Source organism: Hippoglossus stenolepis, chromosome 9 (genome assembly GCF_022539355.2).
Source record: "Hippoglossus stenolepis isolate QCI-W04-F060 chromosome 9, HSTE1.2, whole genome shotgun sequence".
NCBI classification, from domain to species: domain Eukaryota; kingdom Metazoa; phylum Chordata; class Actinopteri; order Pleuronectiformes; family Pleuronectidae; genus Hippoglossus; species Hippoglossus stenolepis.
This window is the reverse complement of record NC_061491.1, coordinates 25,509,399-25,522,707: the sequence shown is the minus strand read 5'-3', so window position 1 is coordinate 25,522,707 and position 13,309 is coordinate 25,509,399. Positions and strand designations below refer to the sequence as shown.

Below are 13,309 nucleotides of genomic sequence, written 5' to 3'. Positions count from 1 at the left end.
GGGAGTGTCAGAGGGCATTGTGGGAAGAGGGCGCATTGGGTCTGGGTTTCAGATGTGGGCCCTGCGGTCCCCCCCCCCACCCCCTGCTTTCCGGTTCATAGAGATGGAAACCTCTCCTCCCTCGGTGAGCTTCTGTGTGGCAGGAGCAAGTTCAGACAAACCACTGAGATGGATTGGTGTACTGTACAGAGTGTGTGTTAGTGTGTGTGTGTGTGTTAGTGTGTGTGTGTGTGTGTAGCAGTAGCTGGATGTGACTGCAGCAGCCAGGGGGAGTTTTAGACTTTCCTGAAGGCTGCTGCACTCTAGAGGATAGTCTGGCCCATTTAGGACCCGATTCCCATTCCGATAATTGCAGGGGTCGTTCCAAACCAGAGGTCAGCCAGGGCCCATTATCTGCCCAAATACTCTAGGAGTGTTTCGGGTTTACAAAAGAATCTCGGAGCCTCCCCCGAAGTAGAAGTTTGATATTTACGACCATCGGCTCCGACTGTTGTTTGCCAACCGCCATTAAAGAAAATTGAAGAAGAAGAAGAAACAGAGTGTCTGTGAGATTCCAAGTCTGTGAAATCTTTTATATTACAAATGGAAAGTGTGTGGTCTGACATTCCGGCCAAATCGTCCAGTGTGTGTGTGTTCTGAAGATTATCATATTAATGAAATCGGTTTAATCTGTCACTGTCATGTCTGTGGTCATTTAAAAGAGTTGAAAATCCAGAGTCCTTCCAATCAGAAGGGAACACAGTGGTGTTGTAGTTCAGAAAACTGGAGAAACTCAGAAGCAAATTGATTAAACGTGATAATACTCCGAACATGGAGAGAGAGAGAGATTTGTTCTGGGTCAGTCTGAGAGGTATCATGAGTGTCACTGACATTTTAAAAACGTCTCTTTCAGTGCCTCATGCCATGTGACATTTATCCCCCTTGTTATGAGATGAGCTCTGGCCATTATCTTCATACCGCGGCATATCACGCCAAAACAATTTGCATGAATAGAGGAAACACGAGTTTCGGAGTCGCTGCTCTCTTTCCCCGGCTTTTGAGACAATGCTTGTCCGTTGTCTTTCACTCTCAAGGACACGCCGACGTGTTGGCATCAATCACGGGACAGAGACAATGTACCGGGCACAAAGGGTTGCATTTACTGTCTGCTCTCTCATCACTCATCGGAATGATGTGTAAACTGATGAAGTGGCCAAGCACCGTAAAACTTTATCCCTCTTGAGATGTCCTTTGGACCCCGGTCAGACCCGGTAGCCCCGTCCGTCCTGAGCGAGCTGATCCCTGGACAGTTTGCACAGGCAGCTCCAGTGAGTGTGTCCTGGTTGTTTCCACCATGAAACCTCCTCCGTGGGTTGTTTTCATGCATAATCAGGTGCACACCAGCCCACATGGAGACCTCGTAAATCTTCAGTGGAATGCACGAAGGGGTTCAACTCAGCAAGACAACAGAACTCACTAACAAAAAACCGTCTATATGACTTTTTAAAGGTTCTCCTCCTTAGAATCAAGGCTCTGAATGGGCTGAGTTACACAGCTGACTGTCTAGTTGACTACTAGTCTATTAGAGGTTTCCAGAGATGCAGCTCTACCCTCCAAAGTTGTGGAGAAGCTAGTTCAGTAAACGTATTTAATCGAAAACTTCAACTTGATCTTGCACTCACTTTCTTTCATTTCTGTCTTTATGCATTGTTTTATTTAAAGGTCCAGTGTGTAAGATTTAGGTGAAAGGGATCTATTGGCAGATGAATATCAAATTAATATAAAATAATCCTAGTGATGTTGTCACTAGTGGGTTTCATCTAAATTGGACGAATTGTTGTTTTCTTTACCCTAGAATCAGCCCTTTATAATTAGAAAAGTTTATATTTACATCAGGAGCGGATCCTCTCTGCGGCGGCCGCCATGTTTTTCACAGTCGTTCAACCTGGACAAACTAAACCTTTTGAGTTTTTATGACAACTCAAGGTTTCCACAGGTTCACTTTCATGTTTGGAAGGGGAGGGTGAGGTGAGGGGTCTTCAGCTGCAACATGCAACTTCACCACTAGATGTCACTAAATTCTACACACTGAACCTTTAAGTACCACATTTAAATATCATTTAAAAAGATAAGCTGTGTTAATGGTGACCATTTATATTCACATGGCACCTAATTGATTAGAAACTAGGACATAGCTCCTCATGGGCTCCAGTGGCAGTAGCAGCAGCTCGTAGCCGCCTGTAGCACTGATATCAGAGAAGATATGTGCGGTCACTGAGAAGCCTGAAATGGAAAAGAAAATAGAGGAAAGCATTATCCTCTTTACATATCCCAACACTCGGCACTCAGCGTGTCATGACTTGTGAAGACAGGCCAACGTTTTGAAGAATTCCCTCATTTACTGTGAGTCAGTTGACGCTGGCTCACAGTCGGTAACAGGAGAGGACTTCCCTTTCCCCGCTGGTTTACTTCCTGTTGACCTCTGGGTGGTGCCCGGTTACGGGTCAAGTCGTGGGCAACGCCCTTGCTCCTCCACGCCAAGGGGGCCGGACCGCCCATAAAACCACCGACCACAAAGATGGAGAAACAGAGCTAGCTATTATAAACACAATCATGCTTATTATCATGCCACTGTGATTCTCGTCCTGTCGTGTTCAAAGGCTTGCGTTCGTTTGAACAAAACCACCTCTTTGTGTCGCTCCCGGCTCCAATTCTCGTTTTAAACTTCAGCCGAAGGTGCAGCTATTTCACGTTTCTCTCACCTCGTGCAAAATAACACCTGTTCCGGCGGTTGATCGGGCGACCCGGCATGCAAAGCAGTTCCCGGACCTATGATGGCGTTGGTGGTGCACGGGCAGCCTCCCTCAGACGTGATCTGATAGTCATGTAAAGCACTGAGTGGCAGAGGGAAGGGGCGTCCCCAAACAAACTGGTTCAGGACTGTGTCACTCCGGTCTGCGATCCACGGCGGTCACACAGGACAACATGGAATTACGCTGTCAAGCCACGGCTGGCTGTGTACAACTGTCAGGCGTGAAAGAGATAAACAATGTTTAGGTGGGAGTGTGCACTCATGTGGCCAGAATAGTGGCTTGTGAGGTTTCGTTGCTCAAAGGTCAGTCAGGACCAGTCAGAGAATTCTCCTGAATGAGCTGCGACATGTTGGTTTTGGATGGAGCTCTGCAGAGCGACGTCATTTCTTCTCTTATTCTTTCACAACTTATTTTCATCTTCTATCTAGATTGCATTCCTCGGCCTCTTTGTCTACTTTGACATTTGTGTATGTATGAGGAGACCCACTCCAGTCGATGACGATGACATTCGGCTGCTTTCTCCCGCTCTCTGTCGCTCTCTGTCTCTCTCTGACTCTATCAGCTGGAACACACTCGAGGGCGAGGGGATAAATCAAATACTCGGAGAACAATAATGAAATACCACAGAGCCTTATGTTCCTCTATGAATTCTATTAACTCCCAAACAAACAATTGTTTTTCATTATCAAAACTCAATTTAATTTACAGAGAATGGAAATTTAAAGGAGGTTTTAAGGCCCCGGGGGAGGAAGAGACTGATGCGTGAAAATGTTACAGAAAATATAGGTTCCTGCCTCAATGCTGGATTTATAGGATGACGTGAAATGAAAATAGAGTGTTATCAGCTCTGGGTGTGTCGGGAAAAGGAAGTGCAGCCGTGCTAGTTTCCTAAAAACACTCATTGGCTGCTGTTTTGTTTCAGCATTTCAACGAGAACAGGAAAAAAATGATTTGCTTGATTTGTTCTGGTCCAAAAACGGTTCTGGTTTCCTGTTTCCGTATTTCTCCTTTTCAACATACTATTAATAATTTCTGATTGAGGTAAATTAGCTGTTATTCTTTCTTTGATTGGAACGTGCACCATGTTCCAAACATCTCGCCGGTGATTGGTCGGGCGCAAAAGAATCCGCGCAGGCCCGAGGTTCAAAGCAACCATGTATTTTTGTGGTGTCACTTGCAATTCTGAGTCCTGAGAAGCGTAACCATCAACATAACGGGAGGATATTGAATTGCTACTGTGTGAGACATGACCTGTCCGGCGAACTTCAGTTCTTTTTATACTGTAGTTATAGTTGGGCCGGGGCCACTGAGGTCTGTGCGCCACTGCGGTAGAGTAATGTCAACCACTTTAAATAAATGGAGAGTAATTCTGCTGCTGAGCCCCGGGGTCTGGTTTGTGTCCAGTTGCGGCCGTTTGTGGCCAAAGAGACAAATTGTCGCCTTTTTCTCCGCGCAGGGACACGCCGTCAGACAAGACGTATTTGACAAGGACAAGCAAGTGGACATGGCTAAGTGGACGGAGCAAACATTTGGACAAGTGCAGGGAGCAGACGCATAAGTGGTCAGCAAACAAAAGAACAAGGCCAGTGGGCAGAGTCCAGATGGCGTGACGGTGAAATGTGGTGTGAATGAAGTGCAGTGGATAAGAGGGCGCGGAACAAAAGTCGTTTCCATGTGGTCGTTTTTTTGAAAGAATATGGAAATAGACGTCCATTAACTGGAGCAGTGATACCTCGGGGACAGTTAACTGAGCTTAAACAGTTCATTCTACTTTACGAGTGCACAGGAACATCTCAGGCAACTGTTTGCACAAAAACCCTTTGTCCCCCTGATATCCACTGATATCTCATTGCAATAGCGAGGCCCTTTGAAAGAGGCTGGAACTGAAGGGATGAAACCCAAGTCACCAAGAGGCCCGGACTTAGTTGTCTGTCCTGCATTGAAGGTGAACACCGCTCCCCAAGGTGGAGACAAAACGGGCTGGGCCTGCAGCAGCCTATGCGGCACCAGCCCTTGACCAGCACCACCGGAGGTGTGGTCACACTCGGCCGGTGCCATGAAACAGAATCTGCTGGTCCTCAATAGATCCTGCGTAATGGATCCCCTTCTCAGGGAGGCCACTGGGATGCCCCCTGTCTTTTACCAGAGCCATCTGGTTCCTGGTATCGCTGCTCTTCCCACAGCCACACAATCCACAGTGAAAGAGGATCACTTTCACCGTCAAGATCAGGAACTGGAGACGTAGCCGGTTGAAAGGGGTCTGATCGCTGTGGTCCCCGCTGTGGCAGCTTATTGTGTCCAGTGAAGTTCGCTCTGCCGCGGTTTATCTGACCAGCTCTCATGATTTGATAAATGCTCTGTTCTCTGACCAGGTCATTCAGGCAAGATCATTCAAAACGAAATGTTTAAAAAAGGTTAAAAATCACTGATTGTTGTGTGTCGATTAAAGCAAAACGTCTCAAAGATTTATCTCCACAAAGTAGACATGGATCTAAAGTGAAAAACAAACTCACCAATGAACGACGAGGGAACAGACCAGCTTCTCCTTCTGTAGTTTAGAAGCGAAACAAATACATTTTTTCTGGTGAGTTTGCCACTCACTCCAAATGAGCGCGCTGCAGATTCATTGGATGCAGATGGGTGCATGTTTGTGCTCCACACATGGGGCGTGTTAATCCACCACTGCGAGCGAGCGAGAAGTAAACGCTGCTCAAACCTCAGAACTGTTTCGTACACATCTATAACTGCTCCTCTGACGCTGACCCCTCTCCGTCCATCTCATCCTCGGCGCTGCCAGCGGTCAGCTTTAGTTACATTTAATCACAACACGCGGCTCTAAGCCTCTCTCAGACATTTGATCAACTTAAGCCCAATTTCTAGTAACCATGTTGTTCCACTTCTGAAGGGAACAATTACCGAAGAGAGGGGCCTCAAAGCTGCCAGTAAAGCGCAGGATTCCCAGGCTGTCGGGACGCCCGGTGGTCGGGTTGAAGAGAATATCCAGATATCTAATTAAATCAAGGTCATGTTTAGTTTGTTCTTTGTTAGAATACGGACGTCGAGGGGTAAGAACCACAGTAAACCAGAAAACTAATGTCAAGTGATCAAGTGAAAAGTAATCAATAACTATAAAGGTATTTTTTAAGCCACATTTTACCATTTTCTGACATTTTACAGTATAGAATAATTTATTAATTGAGTATATAATAATATAATATATAAAAATCCGTCCACTAGTTTGTGCAAAATCCTGCTAACAAACAAACAAATGAAGATGAAAACATAACATTCCCTGGCAGTGGTAATAAAAATGAACAGAAACATTGTGAAGGTGAGATAAAAACTTTCTTTTAATCAAATCTCTGAACTCAAAAGACGAAAAGGGACAAAGTCAAACAAGTTGTGAAGAAGAAGAAGAATAGTCCACCTGTTTCCACTTTCCTGTACATTCCCCTTCAACCGTATGAATATCGACCATAATGTCGTCAGTGCTGATAAAACCCCTGTAAGCAAGATTTAGACAAAGATAAAGCTGAGGCTGAAGTAGCAGAGCGGAGACACCCCACCCCCCCACCCCCGGCCCCCGGCCCCTGGCCCTTTTGATGAAATGCCACTGATTCACTCATTCCCCGAATTAAAGCTTGGTTTCACGTTTAAGTGCTGGCAGGAAATCCACAATAGGAAATAACTCATCAAAAACTGCGGAGCAAAGTATGAAGCTGTCGTCCAAACAGCAGCAGCAAAGTGCAGCTGCGTCGGGGGAGAGTCGGGGACGTTCTGCAGAAATAACATATCTTCATCTGCAGCACCTGCACCGGCTGCTAGAGGAAGCAGTTCAGGACTGAGGCGTCAAAACTAAAAACTATTACCTGCACAACGACCTTCAAAACCACCTCCTCTGCTGCTCTACACGCACGGACCCAGATTCTCTTGTTGTGTTTCACTCTAAATGAAACAAAAAGTCAAGACATCACAAACATCATAGAAAACAACCTGAGCTTTTGATCTTTTAACTTTTTTTTTTTTGCATTAGCAGCAAAGGTCAGATCACTCTTCCCCCCGCCTTCAACCTGAGACCTTTATTTATCCAAGTCAGACTTCATCTTCCCCTGGACCCTGTAATCACTCAGGACCTCAGAGAGAGAGAGAGAGAAGAGACCGAGGAGGTGGTGTGTGTAGAGGGGGGGGATAATGGTTACACTCAATCCCCTGCAACAGCACTGACAGAGCCTCAGACCGAACCAAACCACATATAATTTACATTCCTCAGATACCGGCTAACCTGAGCACAAACAGGACGATCGAAAACAGGTGTGTTTAGCAACAAGCCTCCTCTTCTGTTTTTCTTTCTTCGTCGCTCACCTCTCTTTGACTCGCTGCGGTGGTGGTGGTGGTGGTGGTGGTGGTGGTGGTGATGAGCCTGAGGTGGACGCAGAGCCTGCATGAGCTCCATCACTGTGATTCTATCATTGGAGTTGGATGAAAAGTGTAAATCTTACAAACGAGCGCACGAGCATTGTGAGGAGAGGAGTTTGGGGGAATTGTCAGACATGTGCACTTAAACACACACACACACACACACACACACACACACATGTACGCTCACACAGTCAGTGGGCGGATATCTACAGTGCAGTGATGAGTGGGTGAGAATGGTATCGCCACAATGACACTGGCCCCTACCACTGAGGGAACAAAGGAGCCTGTGTGTGTGTGTGTGTGTCACTCCACATCGGATTCATCTTAAAATACTGCGGCTGCTCTGCTGATGAAAATTGCTCCCTTTCATTCTTACTGTAAATGCATCTGGGTTGGGGGGGAGGAAGTCTGGGTATGAGAGGGGAGAGGGAGGGAGAAGCAGGAATGATGTGGGCAGGAGATTAATGCATGTTTTGTCACTGCTTACAGTTTTGTTTATCGGGGCGTCTGACGCTGCAAGTTGTCTGAGAGCTCGCTTCACCGTTCATTTACAGGGAAAACAAAAAAGGGACGAGGGCAACCTTTAAACACCTCCGCTCAACGCACGCACGGCCATTAGCGACAGCGAGCCGTCGTGTTTGCCATCACACGCCACCGATCCTCTGCTTATCAAAGGGCTGCATGCTACGTGAAACCCATACGGGGACGTGTTGCTTTCTTCGCAGGGCGAGAGCGCATTATAGCGAGACGTGTTTTTCTGTCTCTAAAAGCCCTGCATCGCCCGCGTTCGTTTGCCTGGCGAAGGGCCCCGACACGCAGCTGCGCCACAGAGCTCCGTGTGGAATGAGACTGGTGCCTTCCAACTCAGATGTTTGAGATGCGAACTGCGCGTGCTGTTAATTTTACAAACCCGGGGGCCTTGTCAGCAGCGTATATAACACAGGGAGATGTGAAAAAAAAAAAAAAGGCCACTTCATTGGAGCTCTGCACACGAGGGAGAAAATTAGAGGCTGGGTTAACAATCTGCAGGATCATAAAAACGGTCTTTGTCCCACCCTGACTCACCCCGCTTGCCTCTCTGTTTTCCTCCCTTCTTTCTTTTTAAATTTGCCTCCCCCTCCATTGCCTCCGTCTCTCGCAGTCCTCCCTGAATCCTCAAGGCTCTCATCTACTTTGCAGTTTTCTGTCACTTACGACGGATCGAACCTAAAAGCGCTAATTCGGCACCTCGGAAAAGCCACGAACCGAACTCCCTCAGCTCCTCTCACCCTCACTTCCTGTCCCTGCTTTCTCCAGGCTGCCAAAGCCCTTGTTTACTGTGGTGTCAGAGTTGGTTTAACGCAGGTTCAGCGGCATGTGTTGAGCATGCAGGAGTCTTCCCATCTGTTTGTTTAACCCCTGTCCTCTTACTGTTTGTGTAGTTGTGTGATTGCGTGGATGAGTGCGTGCGTTGGCGTGTGAGAAACCACGAGGATAGAGGCCGAACAAGCTTTTAATCTTGTTTGGAAATATGGCCTCTTTCCTGGCAGATGTTGAGAATGACTTGAAGGAACCGTACAGAGGTGCCAGAGGGCGGTAATTGAACACGACACCCCATCCGCCCTCCTGTCAGGTCGGCTGGCAGGGCCCTGATGTCGACATTTCGCCATTGGCTTCTTTTTCCCCCGAAGGGTTTCAGCGAATCCCTCAATGTCCTTTACATCAAGAGTCTGCAGCCCAACGTCTGCCAAGTAAAAAACTCAGAATCGTGCCATCTCGCTCGATCCTCGTCCGCTATCAAAACCCAGAAACTGCCCTTGTTCTCTCTGTGCTGAGCTTTATCAGATATCATCCCAGCCGCTCTGGGAAATCCTACAAAGGCAAAAATGTTTTCCTGCTTCGGTATGTTATTGCTGATTGGTTTTTCAAAATAGCTTAAATTTAGGTCCAGAGAGCAGCTTATGGCAAAACAAACTTTCATGGTTTCCATTTTTTTGCGACAAGCGACATCAAACAGAGGTTTTCTTTTGGCAGCGTGTGAAGCCCACCGCTGGCTCCAGAAGATTAGACTCTTTCCATTACAGAGTCAAATAATAGGGGGCTGCACTAGAATGAGACGGGGCCCTGTTTTATAGGTGCTACCCAGCTACTTTGGCAGGCCGTCCTGTGGCCCTGTGGCTACTGCGGTGGTGAACTCAGGAGGTGCGGCCGTTTCAGGAAGAATGGCGGTGAAAGAAGCTATTTTGGGAATGAATGAGGTCTTGGTTTATGGCCTGGTTATCTGGAGCTACAACCTACGGCAGACCCATGAAGTGAAGTGGAGGAGGAGTGTAAGATCCCATTGAGAAGTCATTGTCTGCAGGTTTAACTCGTCGGAGGCCTCTGTGTGCACCATCGCATGGGCGGCGACGTTGCTTTGTTTTTTTTTGCGCTTTCATTGACCCTCTGGCGTTAGGGCGCTTTGAAAGAAGGGACTCTTATAGGAGAGGGGGGGATCCGAGAAGCGAGGGGGCAAGGTGTGGTCCATTAATCGGCAATATCCAGTTTCATTAAAAGAGCCAAATGAATCTATAACTATCTGTGAGACCTGGATCATAAATGTAAAGCAGCCTCCCCGCGATCCTCTGAAGTCTGATGTGGTTTTGATGTGGAAATTGATGCTGTCGGGGGTGAAGGGAAACCAGACCTGTGCTGCAGCCAGCTGTGTGCCCCCGCCCCTTCCAGAAAGGAACTCTGTAACCCACCACATCTGGCCTGGTTTGGCCCGGCCCTGGCCTCTGTTCTTACTACACTGACATTACAACTGTAATGGCTGCCAGGACGCTGTGGAGGGGGAACGTCTTGTGACGGATTGAGTATCGATAATCGACCATGTCAGCAATCTTTGTACCCCTCCGAAATCGTGGCAACAGTTGTATTCGTTGCCGGTGCAAATTAGCATTGTCTTCGCGTGATGCTCCACATCGATGTTTCCCTCATAAGCTCAGTAATAGTGGAAATATTCCTCGTGCACTGAGCCTTGGTTTTGCTGTCCCCAAAACTCCAAGCATATAATAAAGATGGAAGGAAGCTGGTTCTGTCAAACCCTCTGGAGGAAGCAGTCGTCTGTAATTATCACCGCTTTTCATCCCTCGTAGCAAACACAACAAATAAGTGCTCTTGTGTGACCTGGCAACGCGTTTCACAGAAACCATTTGTTTGTGAGCTTAAGGTTTTTTTCTTTTTTTGTTTTGTTTATGTTCTTGCGATCACATGACCAAGCTTCAATCCCAGCCGACCCCCATCCCCCCTGTCCCCCCGTCCCTCTGTCCCCTCACCCCTTCTTCTCGGAGCATCAAGTGCATTTGAAGTTGCAATGTGGAAATCATTAGCCGCAAATCCCAACAAATATAATGACAGGGCGATTAGCTCTCTCTCATCCATCCTCTGTTGTAGTACTCTCTCTCTCTCTCTCTCTCTCTCTCTCTCTCTCTCTCTCTCTCTCTCTCTCCTCTTCCCCTCTCTCTCTCTCTCTCGGGGTGGTGCAGTGTTCTGCGAGCGCAGGGCTCGGTCAAGGGCGAGTCCTCCTCTCTTCCCGAGTCTTTCCCGGACTTTTTCTATTTGTAGATCTGCATGTATTTTATACGAGGCCTCCGCCCCCCCCTTTCTCCCAGTCTTTCATGCGGTGGTGGTTCTGTTTCCCATCATGGTCTATGATGAAACCACACGAAAGCCCGGGCCCATGTGACGAGAGCGCAACAGTTGCTTGGTGACAGGGAACGGCGGGTGTGAGGTGGGGGGCTGGGTGTGTTCAGAGGGGGGGAGTGGAGGCGGTGACGGGCCAATCAGCAGATGAGCTCTTCACTTCGGGCAGGACAAGGGTAAAATGCCCATATCCGCACGTCCCTACGTAAAATGTCCTCTTAAGCTTAATAGATGTGTGGCCGTCCGCAGGGCTCTTAAATGGTCCATTCATCTTTACGATGGCCTCACTTATCTCTTAGTCCTTGCAGATCTGCTACTTCCCATTCCCACCACAAGCAAATGGTGCCTCCAAACCACATGGAGCACCGCCCCCTTCCCTCCCCATCTTCCTCCCGGTGGCAAAAAACGCTGCCATATTTACCATCTCATCCTGGAAAGCGAAGTTGGCCGCCGCAGGACGGGACGACTGCCAGCGACAGTTCGCTCCAAGCCGACCGTGTGCAGGCAAGCTCTGCTTCATCCTGAAACTCCAGAGTAAAGTTTCCTAAAGGAGGAGAGGAGACGTTTACAAAGTCATTTGGCTCTTTCTTCCTGATACAGCGTGTTGAGCGGCGCCGCACGCTGCCAAGTTCAGTCATTTTAGCACACGCTCCTTCTGAGGGGAAGATATTTGAAGGATGTGAGCTCATTTGGGATGCAGTCGGTTGCCCTGTCCCTGCCTGATGTTATCCTCTCTGACTGGGGCAGTAACAGTCATGATTGCTTTTGGGGAGCAGTGACTCATGATTGTGCTTGTGCCGCTGCCAAACTCTCAGTGGCTGCGTTGCCTTCTTTTTTTCTTTCTGTTGCCGTGGCTGCGGGCGTCCCAAAAAAAAAAAAATGTATGCATTGAAAATCCATCACGGCAGAGTCCCGTCTGCCCAGATTAGTATAAATCATTTTACACAACGCATATCCAAATACCATCATCCTCGAACTCTGCCACTGCAGCTCGCTCTCCTCAGATGTCGGGATTAGAACGCCCCCTTACATCCAAAGTTTTCTACGAACTGCTCCATGGATCCTCTGCATCCTTTGCACAAGCCAGACCAAATGTGCTTTATTTAACACGCCTCACCTGTCCTCTGGGTGTCAGCCAGATGAAACCCCATTCATCCAGCCCTCTCACCGCTCCCCAGTGTAAGGGTGGGAAGGTCATGACCCCTGTTGTAACGCCATTAAGCTGTTTTTCTGACTTTATGGAGTCGTGTTCCGCCTCGGCCGCTCGCAGGTGGATTTACGATCCGCCGGGTGATACCCTCGCCCGCCGACTCGAGGTGGCATTAATTTGCTGAGAGGGTGGGGAGCCATTTACAGACAATAGAGTGGCATCATAATTGCAGGAAGCTGACACCGCGCTGCTCCGTGCTGCTGCTGAACTGCTGTCAGCCAGACGATGTACAGCTGATGAGCTTGACTGAACAACAACTTTAATTAAACGCAACTTTGGCCGACAGATTGCAAACAGCCCAGGCCTCTGATTAATGCAGAAATTAACTGTTAGCAGTAAGTTTGTGGTGGATGCAAGAGGCTTTAATATTTGCTTCCATGCAAACTGACGGCTGTAAATACTGCAAAGCTCGAATTTCACGAGTAAACAGCTGATAAGAGTCTTTCTCAGACAGTGAATAGGTTTTGGCCTTAATGTTTCCCGATATGAAAACGTAGATTTTAAAGCACATTTATTTTTATGCTATATATTTGGTTACATTTTGTTTTTAATTTATTGTTATTTACAATAAAGTTCATGGTCAAACTTTAAGATATTAAGGCTCAAATACATTTCTTTGTCATAAGAGTTTGATAATGTCATCTTAGGAATCATTGCCTGATTATTTAAATATGCAAATCTATAATTTTGCTCCCCCCAAAAATCTATTGTAATAGTAAATAACATTGATTTACGAGTTTGCTTTTATGTGTGTTATCTTAACTTTCAATCACTGACTGAACAATCCCCAAAGAAACGTTTGTTTGTGTATGAGGTGAAAAAGGAGGGATGACAGAAACGCAGAAGAGGAGGAAAGAGAAGAGAAGGAAAGGTGGGAGAGATGATGAGAAGAGAGGGAGAGGGAGAGAGGGAGAGAGAGAGGGAGAGAGAGAGAGAGAGAGAGAGAGAGAGAGAGAGTTTGGAAACCTTGAGCCCGTCAGAAAATGAGAAACCCCCCGGAGCACAGTTGGTTCACCAAAGGGTATAATGACTGTCATATTGCAATGCATTAGCTCATGTGCTCAGACAGCTCCACTTGATGAAAGGGGCCGGCCATTGGCAAACCGCGTACATAGCAACAAGACCCCATGGAGACGGGGCCAAACACGCATCAATAGCTTTTGTTTTATTATTATTATTATTATTATTAGTGTTTGATTGACAGGCGTGACGTTAAAGGAGTTTT

At 47.4% G+C, this 13,309-nt stretch overlaps 1 protein-coding gene across 2 annotated transcripts in view; it reads left to right on the top strand.

Annotated features, from left to right (window-relative positions):
- Positions 1–13,309, top strand: part of kremen1 (kringle containing transmembrane protein 1) — a 54,587-nt gene that overhangs the window by 6,575 nt on the left and 34,703 nt on the right. The window lies entirely within an intron of this gene.